Source organism: Gossypium arboreum, chromosome 8, assembly GCF_025698485.1.
Source record: "Gossypium arboreum isolate Shixiya-1 chromosome 8, ASM2569848v2, whole genome shotgun sequence".
NCBI lineage: Eukaryota > Viridiplantae > Streptophyta > Magnoliopsida > Malvales > Malvaceae > Gossypium > Gossypium arboreum.
Window position 1 is genome coordinate 30,704,254 of NC_069077.1, and position 15,151 is coordinate 30,719,404.

At 36.1% G+C, this 15,151-nt stretch overlaps 1 non-coding gene across 1 annotated transcript; it reads left to right on the top strand.

Moving 5' to 3' along the window:
• Positions 1-13,215: 13,215 nt before the first annotated feature.
• Positions 13,216-13,322, top strand: LOC128280314 (small nucleolar RNA R71). Its single transcript, XR_008270494.1, has one exon. It is a non-coding gene; the product is annotated as a small nucleolar RNA R71 (small nucleolar RNA).
• The last annotated feature ends 1,829 nt before the right edge of the window (positions 13,323-15,151 follow it).

Below are 15,151 nucleotides of genomic sequence, written 5' to 3' on the forward strand. Positions count from 1 at the left end.
AGACGGCAGCGGGATTGTACTACTTATCGGTCTTTTCTTCCAATTTCTTGTCTGAGCCTTTGTCTTTTTCTTCTCTTTAATTAGTTCTTCAGCCCTGCAAGCCCGATCAACAAGTACCACAAATTCTTTCAACTCAAGAATACCCACAAATACCTTGATGTCTTCATTAAGTCCATCTTCAAATCGTCTGCACATTTGAACCTCTGAAGGGATATATTCTCAAGCATACTTGCTCAATCGAACGAACTCTCTTTCATACTCGGTAACTGTCATGTTGCCTTGCTTCAACTCGAGAAATTCTTTACGCTTCTGGTCTACAAATCTTTCGCTGGTATATTTCTTCCGAAATTCTTCTTGAAAGAATTCCCAAGTCACCTTCTCTTTCGGCACCACTGAAATTAATGTCTTCCACAAATGATAAGTCGAATCCCTCAGCAATGATATAGCACACTTCAAGCACTCTTCAGGTGTACAAGATAACTCATCAAATACCCGAATATAATTTTCGAGCCTAAATTCTGCTTTTTCAGCATCATCATCAACATTTTCCCTGAATTCTTTGGCCCCTTGCTTGCGAATTCGGTCAACTGGAGATCTATGGAATTTCATCAGATCCATACCTGAAGGCATATGGGGTATAGGTTGAGAAATCGGGGGTGGAGGGGGAGGTTGTTGAGCAGTCGGGTTCATACGAACGAACTCTGTATACCAAGCATTCATCATTTGGAGAAAGGCTTCCCGAGCCCTTTCTCCTCCTCCTTGGCCAACAGTACTATAAAAAAAATTATTTAAAAAGGTCAGGAGTCGTCACACTATCATATATAAATATGGCATGTATAGCAAAATCCGTACTTACACCACGTTAGTTTGAGAACGGACTAAACCTATTCTGATAGCACCAAATGTAATGCCCCCGTACCCGAGACCGTCGCCGAAGTCGAGCACGAGGTGTAAACGGACTTAATTCATTAATTAAACAGCTCAAACAATTTATTTTAGAATTTCCAGACAAGCTGGCTAACTGCATCACAGTCGCTAAAAAATCCATATCTCGAGTTATGAAACTCGAAATCCAATTTCGTAAATTTTCTCTAAAACTATACTTATATATATACTTACTAAATGTTTTCTAGAATTTTTAGTTCCACCAATTAGTACAGTTTATTAGTTAAATTCTCCCCTATTTTAGGGTTTGGCTACCATAACCCCTGTGTATTACGAATCAGATATCTCCCTATACAGAGTTTCAATGACTATGACTTTTATTTTTCATAAAACTAGATTCAATAAGGATTTGATACATTTAAGGTAAAACTCCTAATTGTTTTTTTTTAAATTTATGGTAATTTTTTAAAGTCAGAATAAGGGATTCAGAGATCGCTCTAACCTTATTCCACAAAAACTTAAATATCTTATAAAATATAACTCATTTACCTGTTTCCTTTCTTCCATATGAAAATAGACTCATCAGGCTTCGATTCTATAACTCTTTCATCATTTAATTCCATTTGTACTATTTTTAGTTATTTTTCAAATTCACATCACTGCTGCTGTCTGATTCTGTTTTGTGGCAAATTTTACCTTTCTAAGGATTTTCATGGTTTAGTTAAGACATAAAGCATACATGTTATCATATATAAACTTGATTAGCCATTCCAATAGCTAATCATTCTCAAACATTTCCATTTTATCCATGGGGCATATTGTAAGATTATACACACAAAATGATTGGAATGCTATACATAACATGTTTGCAAAAATTAAAAGTCATTATACCGCGATTGTCCAGTGATAGTGTGAGCGTGCCTCCGACCGTCCCGATCTCCAAATTGACTTGTCAAAACTACAAAGAATGAAAAGGAGTGAGTAAGAATAGATGCTTAGTAATTCCACATGCAAATAACAAATAACTTAACAAAGCAATTGTACCAACCAACATTAGCATAATATCACCAAAACATATATCACATTTCTATTCATCATTCATCATCTTACCATATTATTATTGTAGTATCAAGTTTCAACCCGAGGGTTAAGTACATACCTATCCAAAGTGCCCATTCCACAATACTTACCAATACGTCACTTGCATCTTGAGTATTCTTCCATTTCACTAGAATTTTACCCGTTGAACACATCGGAATATAACTCGGATACATGGAAAGTTTGCACATAAGTGCCACATATGTAGCCAAGCTACCATGTAACCCACCCATAAGCGAACTCAGACTCAACTCAACGAGCTCGGGCGTTCGCATCCATAAGTGAACTCGGACGTAACTCAACGAGCTCGGACATTTGCATCTATAAGTGAACTCGGACTCAACTCAATTAGCTCGGGTGCCCAAATATCCTAGTCTATTCCTAAGGTTCAACGGGAATTTCTTCATTCGTACTCCTTTACTATTCTCCTTGGAATACTAATGACGATACTTCGGTAGTCTTTCACATTTTTCACATAATTCATAAAATTTTTGCATGTTGTCCAACAATGACCACAAAGCATAGAATTGCATGATAACAATCATAATATCGTATAAATAGCATTAAATGATTTAAAATAACGGTTATATTACAATATTTACATATGAACTTACCTCGATACAAAATGAGAATAGTCAAGCCTATTCCTCGTAAACTTTATTTTTCCCCCGATCTCAACTCGAATCTCTTTTCTCTTGATCTATAATACCAAATTAATTTATTTAATACACACATTCATCAAAATAGCCCCTAGTATGAACTTTGGAAAAATTACTATTTTGCCCCTAAACTTTTACATATTTACACTTTTTCCCCAAGGCTCATAAACTACACCTCATCCTATTTTCTTATGTTTTATGACATGCTGATCATTTTTTCCTTCTATAGCAACATCAAATTCACACTCTAACATGTACTTATGGATATTAGGTATTTTGACCGATTATGTCATTTTACTCATTTTTACGAAAAATCACTTAGCAAAAGTTGTTTAACACAATCTCAAACTTCATATTCTACCATAAAACATCAAAATTCATACATACCATCCATGGGTAAAATTTTAAATATAAACCCTAGCTCAAAATATTGGTAGAAATAGGTAAACCGAGCTACGAGGATTTCAAAAATGTAAAGAACATTAATAACGGGCATAGAAATCACTTACAATCAAGGCTTAAAAGTGTTGAAACCCTAGCTACGGTGGACAGCAAAATTTGGCAGCAACTTATGGAGAAGATGATCATTTTTGTGTTATTTTTCCCATTTTATTTCATTTAATATCCAAATGACCAAAATGCCCTTCCTTACTAAACTTTCAAAAATTCCATCCATGTCCAATTTTTGTCCATAAACTTAGAAATTGGTCAAATTTCTATTTAAGACCTCCAAATTAATATTTCAAAGCAATTTCATACTAGAAACTTCTAGAATGTAAGTTTTGCAACTTATTCAATTTAGTCCTTAACTTTAAATTAAGCACTTTATGCATAGAATTTCTTCATGAAATTTTCACAAAACCATGCAATCATACCATAGACCTCAAAATAATCATAAAATAATTATTTCTATCTCAGATTTTGTGGTCCCGAAACTACTATTCCGATTAGGCCCTAATTCGGGTTATCACATGGCTGATGATGTAGAGAGTAATGCACCAGCTCCGGTTGAAGGGGCGGTGCCGACTGAAAATCCACCTCCTACTGTTGGTCAAGGAGGAGGAGAAGGGGCTCGAGAAGCTTTTCTCCAGATGATAAATGCCTGGTACACTGAGTTTGTTCGTACAAACCCGAATGCATAACCTCCCTACCTCTCCCTATTCCTCAACCTGTACCCCTGATGCCTCAAGGTATGGATTTGAGAAAATTTCACAAAACTCCAATTGACAGAATCTGCAAGTAAGGGGCCGAAGAATTCAGGGCAAATGTTGATGATGATTCTGAGAAAGTAGAGTTTTGGCTTGAGAATTCTATTCGGGTATTTGATGAATTGTCTTGTACACCTGAGGAATGTTTGAAATGTGCTATATCATTGTTGAGGAATTTAGCCTATCATTGGTGGAAGACATTGATTTCAGTGGTACCGAAAGAGAAAGTTACTTGGGAGTTCTTTCAAGAAGAATTTCAGAAGAAATACATTAGTGAAAGATTCGTTGATCAGACGCGTAAAGAGTTTCTTGAGTTGAAGCAGGGCAACATGACAGTTACTGAATACGAAAGGGAGTTCGTTAGGTTGAGTAGGTATGCTAGAGAATATGTTCCTACAGAGGCTAAAATGTGCAGACCATTGGAAGACGGACTCAATGAAGACATCAAAGTATTTGTCGGGATTCTTGAATTAAAAGAAATAATAGTACTTGTTGATCGGACTTGCAAGGCTGAAGAACTACTTAAAGAGAAGAAAAAAGTAAAGGCTAAGACTAGAAATTGGAAGAAAAGATTGACGAGTTGTTCATTCTCATAGCAATCTAAAAAATCTAGAAATATGAATCCTCGTTCTCAAGTTTCGGCTGGATAATCATATGAAAATTCTAAGAAGCAAAATGTGGGTCTTAAATCTCAGACTACTTCTGTGGCTAGTGTGGGGAATTCGAGATTTGTTAAGCCCGAGTGCCAGCAGTGTGGTAGAAATCATTTGGGCCCATGTAGAGCGAATGAATGTTTTCAGTGTGGTTCTCTGGATCATTTTATTAGAGACTGCCCAGAGAGAGTTGAAAAAGAAAATTTTCAGAGTGTAAAAGCTAGTGGTGCAGACTCGAGGGGAAGATATTTGAGAAAAGTTGGAAATGAAGCAAGAAGCAAAAATGTATTCAGAGATTCAGTAGTTAAACTTGAAGCAAAGGCTCTAGCTAGAACTTATGCCATAAAGGAACGTGAAGATGCTTCATCACCCGACGTGATTACTGGTATATTTTCTCTTTATAATGTTAATGTTATTGCTTTGGTTGATCCCGGTTTTACTCATTCATATGTGTGCATGAAATTGGTGTCTAGTATGAATATACCTATTGAGTACACAAAATTTATGATTAGAGTATCGAATCCATTAGGCAAAAGTGTGATAGTTGATAAAGTATGCAAGAAATATCCTCTAATGATTCGGGGTCATTACTTTTCGGCCGACTTGATGTTGTTGCCATTTGATGAATTTGATGTTATTTTGGGTATGGATTGGTTGACATTGCATGATACTATAGTAAATTGCAAAGAAAAGGTTATAAATTAAAGTGTGAAAGAGGTAAAATTCTGCGGGTTAAACCAGGCAACTCAGAGGCCTTATCTGGTGTGATTTCTTTGATGTCGACTCAGAGATATTTGAGGAAAGGTTATGAAGCTTATTTGGCGTATGTACTTAATACAAAAGAAATTGAAAAGAAAGTTGTATCAGTGCCGATTGTGCATGAGTTCGCGGATGTATTTCCAGAAGAGTTGTCGAGTATGCCTCAAGTCAGGGAAGTAGAATTTGGTATTGAATTGATACCCGGAACAACTCCGATCTCAATTGCTCCGTATAGAATGGTACCACCAGAGCTGAAAGAATTAAAGTCGTAGTTGCAAGAGTTGACTGACAAAGGCTTTGTGAGACCGAGTTTTTCACCTTGGGGTGCTCTCGTATTATTTGTGAAAAAGAAGGATGGTTCTATGAGATTATGTGTTGACTATCAGCAATTAAACAGGGTGACAATCAAGAACAAGTATTCATTTTCGAGAATTGATGATTTCTTTGATCATCTGAAAGGAGCAACATGGTTTTCAAAGATTGACTTGAGATCTAGGTACTACCAGCTACTAGTAAAAGAGTCGAATGTGCCTAAAATTGCTTTTAGAACAAGGTACAGTCATTATGAATTTTTAGTTATGCCATTCTGGTTAACAAATGCTCCTACTGTGTTTATGGATTTGATGAATCGCATATTTCGGCCATACTTGGACAAATTTGTTGTAGTATTTATAGATGACATCTTAATTTTTTCGAAAGATGAGACAGCGCATGCCGAGCACTTGAAGATAGTTTTGCAAACTTTGAGAAATAAGCAGTTATATGCCAAGTTTAGTAAAAGTGAATTTTTGCTTCGGGAAGTTGGATTTTTGGGTCATATTGTTTCAGGTGATGGTATACGGGTTGATCCTAATAAAATTTCGGCTATTGTTGATTGGAAACCACTAAAAAATGTAACCGAGGTTAAAAGTTTCTTGGGGCTAGCTGGGTATTATCGGTGGTTTGTAAATGGATTTTCTATAATTGCTGCTTCTATGACTAGACTACTCCGAAAGGATGTTAAATTTGAGTGGACGATGAATGTCAACAGAGTTTTGAAGAATTGAAAAAGTTATTAACTGAAGCACCAGTGTTGGTACAACCCGAATCAAGTAAAGAATTTGTGATGTATAGTGATGCTTTTCGAAATGGCTTAGGATGTGTACTTATGCAAGAAGGAAAAGTGGTGGCTTATGCTTCGAGGCAGTTAAAATCTCACGAAAGGAATTATCCGACTCATGATTTGGAATTGGCTGCTATAGTGTTTGCTTTGAAGATTTGGCGACATTATCTGGATGGTGAAAAGTGCCAAGTATATACCGACCACAAAAGTCTTAAGTACTTGGTGTCACAAAAAGACTTGAATTTGGGATAGCGAAGATGGTTGGAGTAATTGAAAGATTACAAGCTTGTTATTGACTATCATCTAGGAAAAACGAATGTGGTTGCTAATGCTTTGAGTAGAAAGTTACTATTTGCTTTGAGAGCTATGAACACTCAGTTAAAGGTATCAGATGATGGTTCGATTCTAGCAGAGTTAAGAGCAAGATCGATGTTTTTACAAGAGATTTGTGAAGCTTAGAAAGGCGTTGAAGATTTGCAAGCCAAAAGAAAACAATGTGAGGTTGATACAAGGTCAGATTTCAGAATCGGTTCTGATGGTTGCCTGATGTTTAAAAACCAGATTTGTGTACCGAAAAATGATGAGTTGATTAAAAATATTTTCATGAAGCACATAATGGTTGCTTGGCAGTTCACCCGGGCAGTACGAAAATGTATAATGACTTGAAGAAAATGTATTGGTGGAGTGGAATGAAAAGAGATATCTCTGAGTTTGTATCAAAGTACTTAATTTGTCAACAAGTGAAAGCTGAACACCAAGTACCTTCAGGACTACTCCAGCCTATCATGGTTCTTGAATGGAAATGGGATCGGATTACTATGGATTTTGTATCAGGGTTGCCGTTAACTCCGGGGAAGAAAGATGCTATCTGGGTAATAGTTGATAGACTAACTAAATCAGCTCATTTTATTCCAGTACGTATGGATTATTCTCTTAATAAGTTGGCTGAATTGTATATCAGTGAGATTGTTAGACTTCATAGAACACCTTTGTCAATCATTTCGGATAGAGATCTGAGATTTATTTCGTGGTTTTGGCAAAAGTTGCAAGAGGCATTAGGTACGAAGTTAAATTTCATCATTGCCTTTCATCCACAAACTGATGGACAATCAAAGAGAGTAATTCAGATTCTTGAAGACATGCTCAGATGTTGTGTATTGGAATTTCAAGGAAGTTGGGAAAGGTACTTACCGTTGGTGGAATTTGCTTATAATAATAGTTATCAGACGAGTTTGAAGATGGCACCTTATGAAGCATTGTATGGTCGTAAATGTCAAACGCCATTGTATTGGACTGAACTCAAGGAAAATTAGATTTATGGAGTTGATCTAATAAAAGAAACCGAAGAAAAAGTGAAAGTGATTCGAGATTGTTTGAAAGCTGCTTCAGATAGAAAGAAATCTTATGCGGATTTGAAACGAAAGGAAATCAAGTTTCAAGTTGGTGATAAGGTATTTTTAAAAGTGTCTCCATGGAAGAAAGTTCTTAGATTCGAACGGAAGGGCAAGTTGAGTTCGCGTTTTATTGGACCGTATGAAATAATTGAAAAAGTTGGACCAGTAGCTTATCGGTTAGCATTGCCATCTGAATTACAGAAGATGCATGATGTGTTCCACATATCTATGCTACGTCGGTATCGTTCGGATCCTTCACATATAATTTCACCGACAGAAATTGAGCTACGACCGGGTATGACTTACGAAGAAGAACCGATTAAGATTTTAGCTCGAGAGGTCAAGCAACTAAGAAATAAAATTGTCGTTCTCATGAAAGTATTGTGGCAAAATCATGGGGTAGAAGAAACTACATGGGAACCTGAGAAAACCATGAGAAATCAATACCCACACCTGTTTACTGGTAAGATTTTCGAGGACGAAAATCCTTAAAGGGGGGAGAGTTGTAATATCCTGAATTAGGGCCTAATCAGAATAGTGATTTCGTGACCACAAATTTGAGATAGAAATAATTATTTTATAATTATTTTGAGGTTTATGATATGATTGCATGATTGTGTGAAAATTTTGTGACAAAATTCTATGCATAAAGTGCTTAAGTTGAAATTAGGGACTAAATCAAATAATTTGCAAAACTTGCATTCGAGAATTTTTTAGTATGTAATTGCTTTTGAATATTAATGAGGAGGCCTTAAATAGCAATTTGACCAATTTCTAAAATTTTGGACAAAAATGGGCTTGTACATGAAAATTTTCAAAGAAAGGTATTAAGGGTATTTTGGTCATTTGGTAATTAAAATTAATTAAAAGGGAAATTAAGGCCAAAATGTGTTCATCTTCTTCTTACCTTGGCTGAACCTTACCCCTCTCCATAGCTAGGGTTTCTTGAACTTCCAAGCTTCATAGTAAGTGATTTCAAGCCCCGTTTTTTATGATTTTTATGTTTTTGGAATCCTAGAAGCTCGATTTAGCTTATGCTAGCAATAATTCAACCAAGGGTTCATATTTGGAAAAATACCCATAGGTGAAATTTTTGTATTTTGGTGTTTTATGATAGAATATGAGGTTTTAAATTATGTTAGACAACTTGTGCTACTCGATTTTAATTGAAAATGAGAAAAAGGGCTTAATCGGTAAAAATACCTAATATTCATAAGTACATGTTAGAGTGTGAATTTGATGTTGCTATAGAAGGAAAAAATGATCAGCATGTCATAAAACATAAGAAAATAGGATGAGGTTTAATTTACGAGCCTTGAGGAAAACGTGTAAATATGTGAAAGTTTAGGGGCAAATGGTAATTTTACCAAAGTTCGTACTAGGGGCTGTTTTGATGAATGTATGTATTAAATAAATTAATTTGGTATTATAGATCAAGAGAAACAAGATTCAAGTCGTGATCGAGGGAAAAACAAAGTTTACGAGGAATAGGCTCGATTGCTAAAATTTTGTATCGAGGTAAGTTCATGTGTAAATAAAGTAACATAATTTTTATTTTAAGTGATTTAATGTTATTTATAATATATGATATTTATTACCATGAAATATTATGCTTTGTGAATTATTGTTTGATAATATGCAAATTATATGAACAACTTGATAAGTATGAGATGCTAGCAAATATTGGTTTCTATATTTCAAAGAAGGCGATCAAAATGTGTAATTGAGAAGAATCCCGTTTGAACCTTGGGAATAGATTAGGGTACAAGTGACATGTCACTAGGATGGTTGAGTTCTGAACTCGTTGAGTGAGTCCGAGTTCGTGAGATCTAACTAGGCATCCGAGCTCATTGTGTTGAGTCCGAGTTCGTTTATGGGCAGGTTACATGATAGCTTGACTACATAGATTCCAGAAGCTATTGAGCTTGTTTAGCTATGCGTATAGCACTTACGTGCACACTATCCGCGTATCTGAAATTATATTCCAAAAGTAGTTTTTCACATCATTAAAGAATCACTTCTTTTGCTGGTGTGTAAACCCTTTTGGGATAATGTTAGTAGCTAAAACATTCGCGATGTCTGCAAAACAGGGTACCTCAGAGTTAGATATAGCAAAAAAAATTTCTTTAGGGAATGAATTATTTATTTCCACGTCATCTAGTTCTCTGGAATTCGATTTCTTGAGCCTGGACAGATGATCAGCCGTGAGATTTTTGGCTCCTTTCTTGTCTTGAATTTCCAAGTCAAATTCCTGCAAAAGGAGAATCCATTGAACGAGTCGAGGTTTTGCACCGGCTTTAGTTAAAAGATAGCGAAGGGCGGAATGGTCAGTGTAAACAACAACTTTAGACAATATGAGATATGATCGAAATTTATCAAAAGCACAAACCACAGCTAGCAACTCTTTTTTTGTAGTAGTATAGTTTTCTTGTGCAGCCTTTAGGGTTTTGCTGGCATAATAGATAGGTTGAAAATGCTTGTCTCTTCGTTGTCCCAGTACTGCACCTACTGCAAAATTGCTCGCATCACACATTAGTTCAAATGGAAAGTTCCAATTAGGTGCAATTATAATTGGAACATTAATTAATTTATCCTTTAAAGTATTAAATGCTTCTAAACATTCCTGATCAAAGTTAAAAGGCATATCTTTTTCTAAAAATTTAGTTAAAGGCTTAGCTATTTTAGAGAAATCCTTAATAAATTTTCTATAGAAACTAGCATATCCTAAAAAACTTCAATAGCCTTAACTAAACTAAGAGGTGGTAATTTCTTGATTGTTTCTACTTTAGATTTATCTACCTCAATCCCTTTACTAGAAATATTATGCCCTGGTATTGCTTGAACCATGAAGTGGCATTTTTCCCAGTTAAGCACAAGGTTTGTTTCTTCACATCTTATTAAAACTCATTTTAAATTTTTAAGGCAGAGGTGGAAAGAGTTACCGAATACTGAAAAATCATCCATGAAGACTTCCATGATATCTTCCACGAGCTCGTCGAATATAGCTATCATACAGCGCTGAAAAGTAGCAGGTCCATTACATAATCCGAAAGGCATTCTACGATAAGTGAACGTGCCATATGGGCATGTGAATGTCGTCTTTTCTTGATCTTCAGAGGCTATTGGCATTTGGAAGTAACTAGAGAGTCCGTCTAGGAAGCAGTAATACATGTGTCCGGATAGTCTTTCTAACATTTGGTCAATGAATGGCAAGGGGAAGTGATTTTTTCTTGTGGTGTCATTCAGTTTTCGGTAGTCTATGCAAACTCTCTATCCTGTAACCATTCTTGTTAGAATTAGCTCATTTTTATCGTTGGTCACAACCGTTATGCCTCTTTTCTTAGGGACAACCTGCACTGGGCTTACCCAAGAACTGTTAGAAATAGGATAAATAATTCCAACATCTAGAAGTTTCATTACCTTGGCTTTTACAACTTCTTTCATGTTGGGGTTCAGACGTCTTTGAGCTTGCACACATGGTTTGTATTCATCTTCCTTTAAAATTTTGTGGATGCAAAAAGAAGGACTGATTCCTTTAATGTCAGAACCTTTCCATGCTATGGCCTTCTTTTGTTCTTTTAATACTTGGATTAGTTCCTCCTTCTCGTGGGGTTGTAAATTAGAAGCAATAATAACTGGTAATGTAGAATTATTTCCAAGGAATGCATATTCTAAATGGTTTGATAATTGTTTAAGTTCCAGTTTGGGAGGCTCCTCAATCGAGGGTTTTTGCTTAAGTTCATCATTGATCTTAATACCCTCGTATTATACTTGTCTTGATGGATGGTTATTAGGTTCCTCACCTATCTCCTCGTCTTGTGCTGGACATGGCTCTGTAGTCTCCTCTTGTACAATTTCCTGAAAAGAGTCTTGAGCAATATGATCAATAGAGTCAATGAACTACCATGAATCATCCTGTTCCCTAGAGAATCTCATAGTATCATAAATTTTAAAGATCATCTCCTCGTCACCTACTTTAAGTACCATTTTACTGTCACCCACGTCAACCATAGCTCTAGCAGTGGCTAGGAATGGGCGTCCTAAAATTAAAAGTACTTCCACATCTTCATCCATGTCAAGGACAACAAAATCAACAGGGAATATAAATTTATCTACTTTTACGAGTACGTTTTTTATAATACCCCTAGGAAATTTAACAGATCTATCGGCTAATTGAATACTCATCCTAGTGTGTTTAGGTTCCTAAGATCAAGTTGTTTGAACATTTTATACGGCATCATATTAATACTAGCGCCTAAATCAGCTAGTGCTTTTTCAATATTCAGATTACCAATTAAGAAAGGGATAGTAAAACTTCCTGGGTGTTTTAGTTCGGCTGGCAGCTTATTTTGGAGTATGGCGGAGCATTCCTCATTGAGTTCTACTGTAGATAAGTCCTCGAACTTCCTTTTATTTGTCAAGAGCTCCTTCAAAAATTTTGCGTATGTAGGCATTTGCGAGATAGCTTCAACAAAAGGTAAGTTGATATGTAATGTTTAAAAAGTTCAAGAAACTTACCGAATTGTGCATCAATGCGATCTCTTTTTAATTTTGGTGGATATGGAACCGGTGGTGTATATTCCTCCGGTACTGGTTTGTCACTATTTTTAGGTTTTCCCTCCTTTCACTTTCCACGGCTTCTTGTGCTGACTTATTTTCAGATTCTGCTAACACTTTCCCACTCCTTAGTGTAATTGCTTTGACATGCTCTCTTGATTTGGTATCACTAAGTAGATTTCCTGATGGTCTTTCTGAGATTAGTTTGGAAAGCTGGCTTATCTGAGTTTCGAGTCTTTGGATCGATGCTTGTTAATTCTTAAGTGCTGTCTCGGTATGTTGAAAACGGGTTTCTAACACCTAGATGAATTTAGAGAGCATCTCTTTAAGGTTCGGCTTCTTCTCTTGTTGATAAGGTGGCTATTGAAAGCCCTGAGGATTTTATGGCTTTTGATTCCCTTGACCACCTTAGGAGAAATTGGGGTGGTTCCTCCAACCTGCATTATAAGTATTACTGTATAGGTTATTTTGACATCTAAAGTTATTGTTACCTATATAGTTGACTTGTTCCTCTTCATTTGTAGGATTGACGGATTAGTATTCTAAATGTACACCTCTTCCGCTTGAGTCACACCTTATTACTAGATGTACCTGCGTAGAAGTAAGAAAACTGACAATCTTTTTATTGAGAAGTTCTACAAACTGTCAATCTTTTTATTGAGAAGTTCTACCTGATTTGAAAGCATAGTAACTGAGTCGATGTTATAAACGCCGGCTGTTTTCGTTGGCTTTGTCCTCATAACTTGCCATTGATAGTTATTCAGTGACATTTCCTCTATAAATTCATAGGCATCTTCTGGTGTTTTATTGTTGACGGTTCCGCCAGCAACTGCGTCAATCATTTGTCTTGTCGAGGGATTCACACCATTGTAGAATGTTTGAACTTGCAGTCAAAGCGGTAACCCATGGTGAGGGCACCTTCTCAGTAAGTCCTTGTATCTCTCCCATGCATCGTAAAGTGTTTCTAAACCCATCTACACAAAAGAAGAGATATCATTACGCAATTTAGCTATTTTAGCCAGTGGAAAATATTTTAGTAAAAATTTCTCGGTTATTTGTTCCCAAGTAGTGATAGACCCTCGTGGTAACGAGTTCGACCACTGTTTAGCTTTATTTCTCAGTGAAAAGGAAAATAACCGAAGACGAATGGCATCATCAGAAACACCATTGATTTTGAATGTATCGCAAAATTCTAGGAAATTTGCTAAGTGAGTGTTGGGATCTTCATCCTGCAAGCCATCAAACTGAACAAACTACTGTATCATCTGAATAGTGTTAGGTTTTAGTTTGAAATTATTCGCAGCAATAACAAATCTAACTATACTAGATTCAGTTCCTGTTAAAGATGGTTTAGCATAGTCATACATAGTACGTGGAGCAGGATTTTGATTAGCAGCAATTGCAGGAGGTAGCTGATTGTTTTGGTTTTCAGCCATCTCTTCGTTTGGGGCTTGAGTTTCGTCTTCTTGCTCGTTCTCTGTGTATCGTAAGTTGCTTTTTATCTCTTTTTGATTTCTGCGAACTGTGCGGTCGATTTCTTCGTCAAAAAGTAATGGTCCTGATGGGTTTCTTCTAGTCATAAACTATAAAAAAACCTGCCAAGAGAAAGAATTAGTTAATAAATAAAAAATAAAATAAAATAAAATTGCAAGAAAAATAAACGGCTAAAGTAATAAAAATTTAGTGTTCCTAATATTTCAGTTCCCCGGCAACGGCGCCAAAAACTTGATCGCAGTGATTCATAACAAGTAATAAATATTTGTAATGAAGATCAAACCTAGACTAACTATTATCACGACGAAAAGGAAAGCACACCTATCAAACAATAGTATAGTAACGACAAGATCGAGATATCGTACCCAAGGGAACCAAAAGTACTAGTAATAACTATCTTTTTATTATCTAGCCTAAGAATAAAAGGGGTTCATTTTAATTAACTAATTATTTAAACTAAGAACGCACAGAGAAAAGAATTGGGGAGTTGCTTTTGGGAAAATCGATTGACTTGAGACAATACCTAAGGAAAAATCCACCTAGACTTTACTTGTTATTCTGGCTCCGAATCGGACGATTTACTCATTTAACCTCTTCCGTAGAGATCCCTAAGTTATGTTATTATCCCTATTCAAGACTAATAATGTCTAATCCCTAGATTGAATAACCGAGACTTCTCTCTAATTAACACTCTAGGGTTGCATTAACTCGATCTATAGATCCCCTTATTAGGTTTCACTTTAATCCGGCAAAATCTTGTCACCCTATTTCTAGGCGCGCAATCAACTCCGCTTAATTATGGCAAATGTACTCTTAGACAGGGTCTATTCCTCCTCTGAATAAGAGCGTATCTTGAGTTAGTATCTTGGGATATCAAAACAAGAATTAAGAACACATAATTAAGAACAAGTTAAATATTTATTATACGATTCAAAAAGTAATAATAAAATTCGTCTTAGGTTTCATTCTCCTTAGGTATTTAGGGGATTTAGTCCATAACTAAATAAGAAAACATCTCAGAAGAATAAAGAATACAAAACATAAAGAAAACCCAAAACTCCTGAAGGGAAATTGAGGAGAGATCTTCAGTCTTGATGATGAATCTGACTTCTGAGATGGATCAATCGACTTCCTTAGGGTAATTCCTTACCATCTTCTCTGTCTCACTTTTCCTCCTCCTCTAGTGTGTATTTATAGGCTTTGGAATGCCTAAAAACCCTCAAAAGTGGCCTTTTCTGAATTGGACTTAACTTGGGCTCAGCAGAAACACGCCCGTGTGACACGCCCATGCTCGATTACTTCAGGCCGTGTTTGAGTCTGCCAAATTGACACGGCCGTGTGG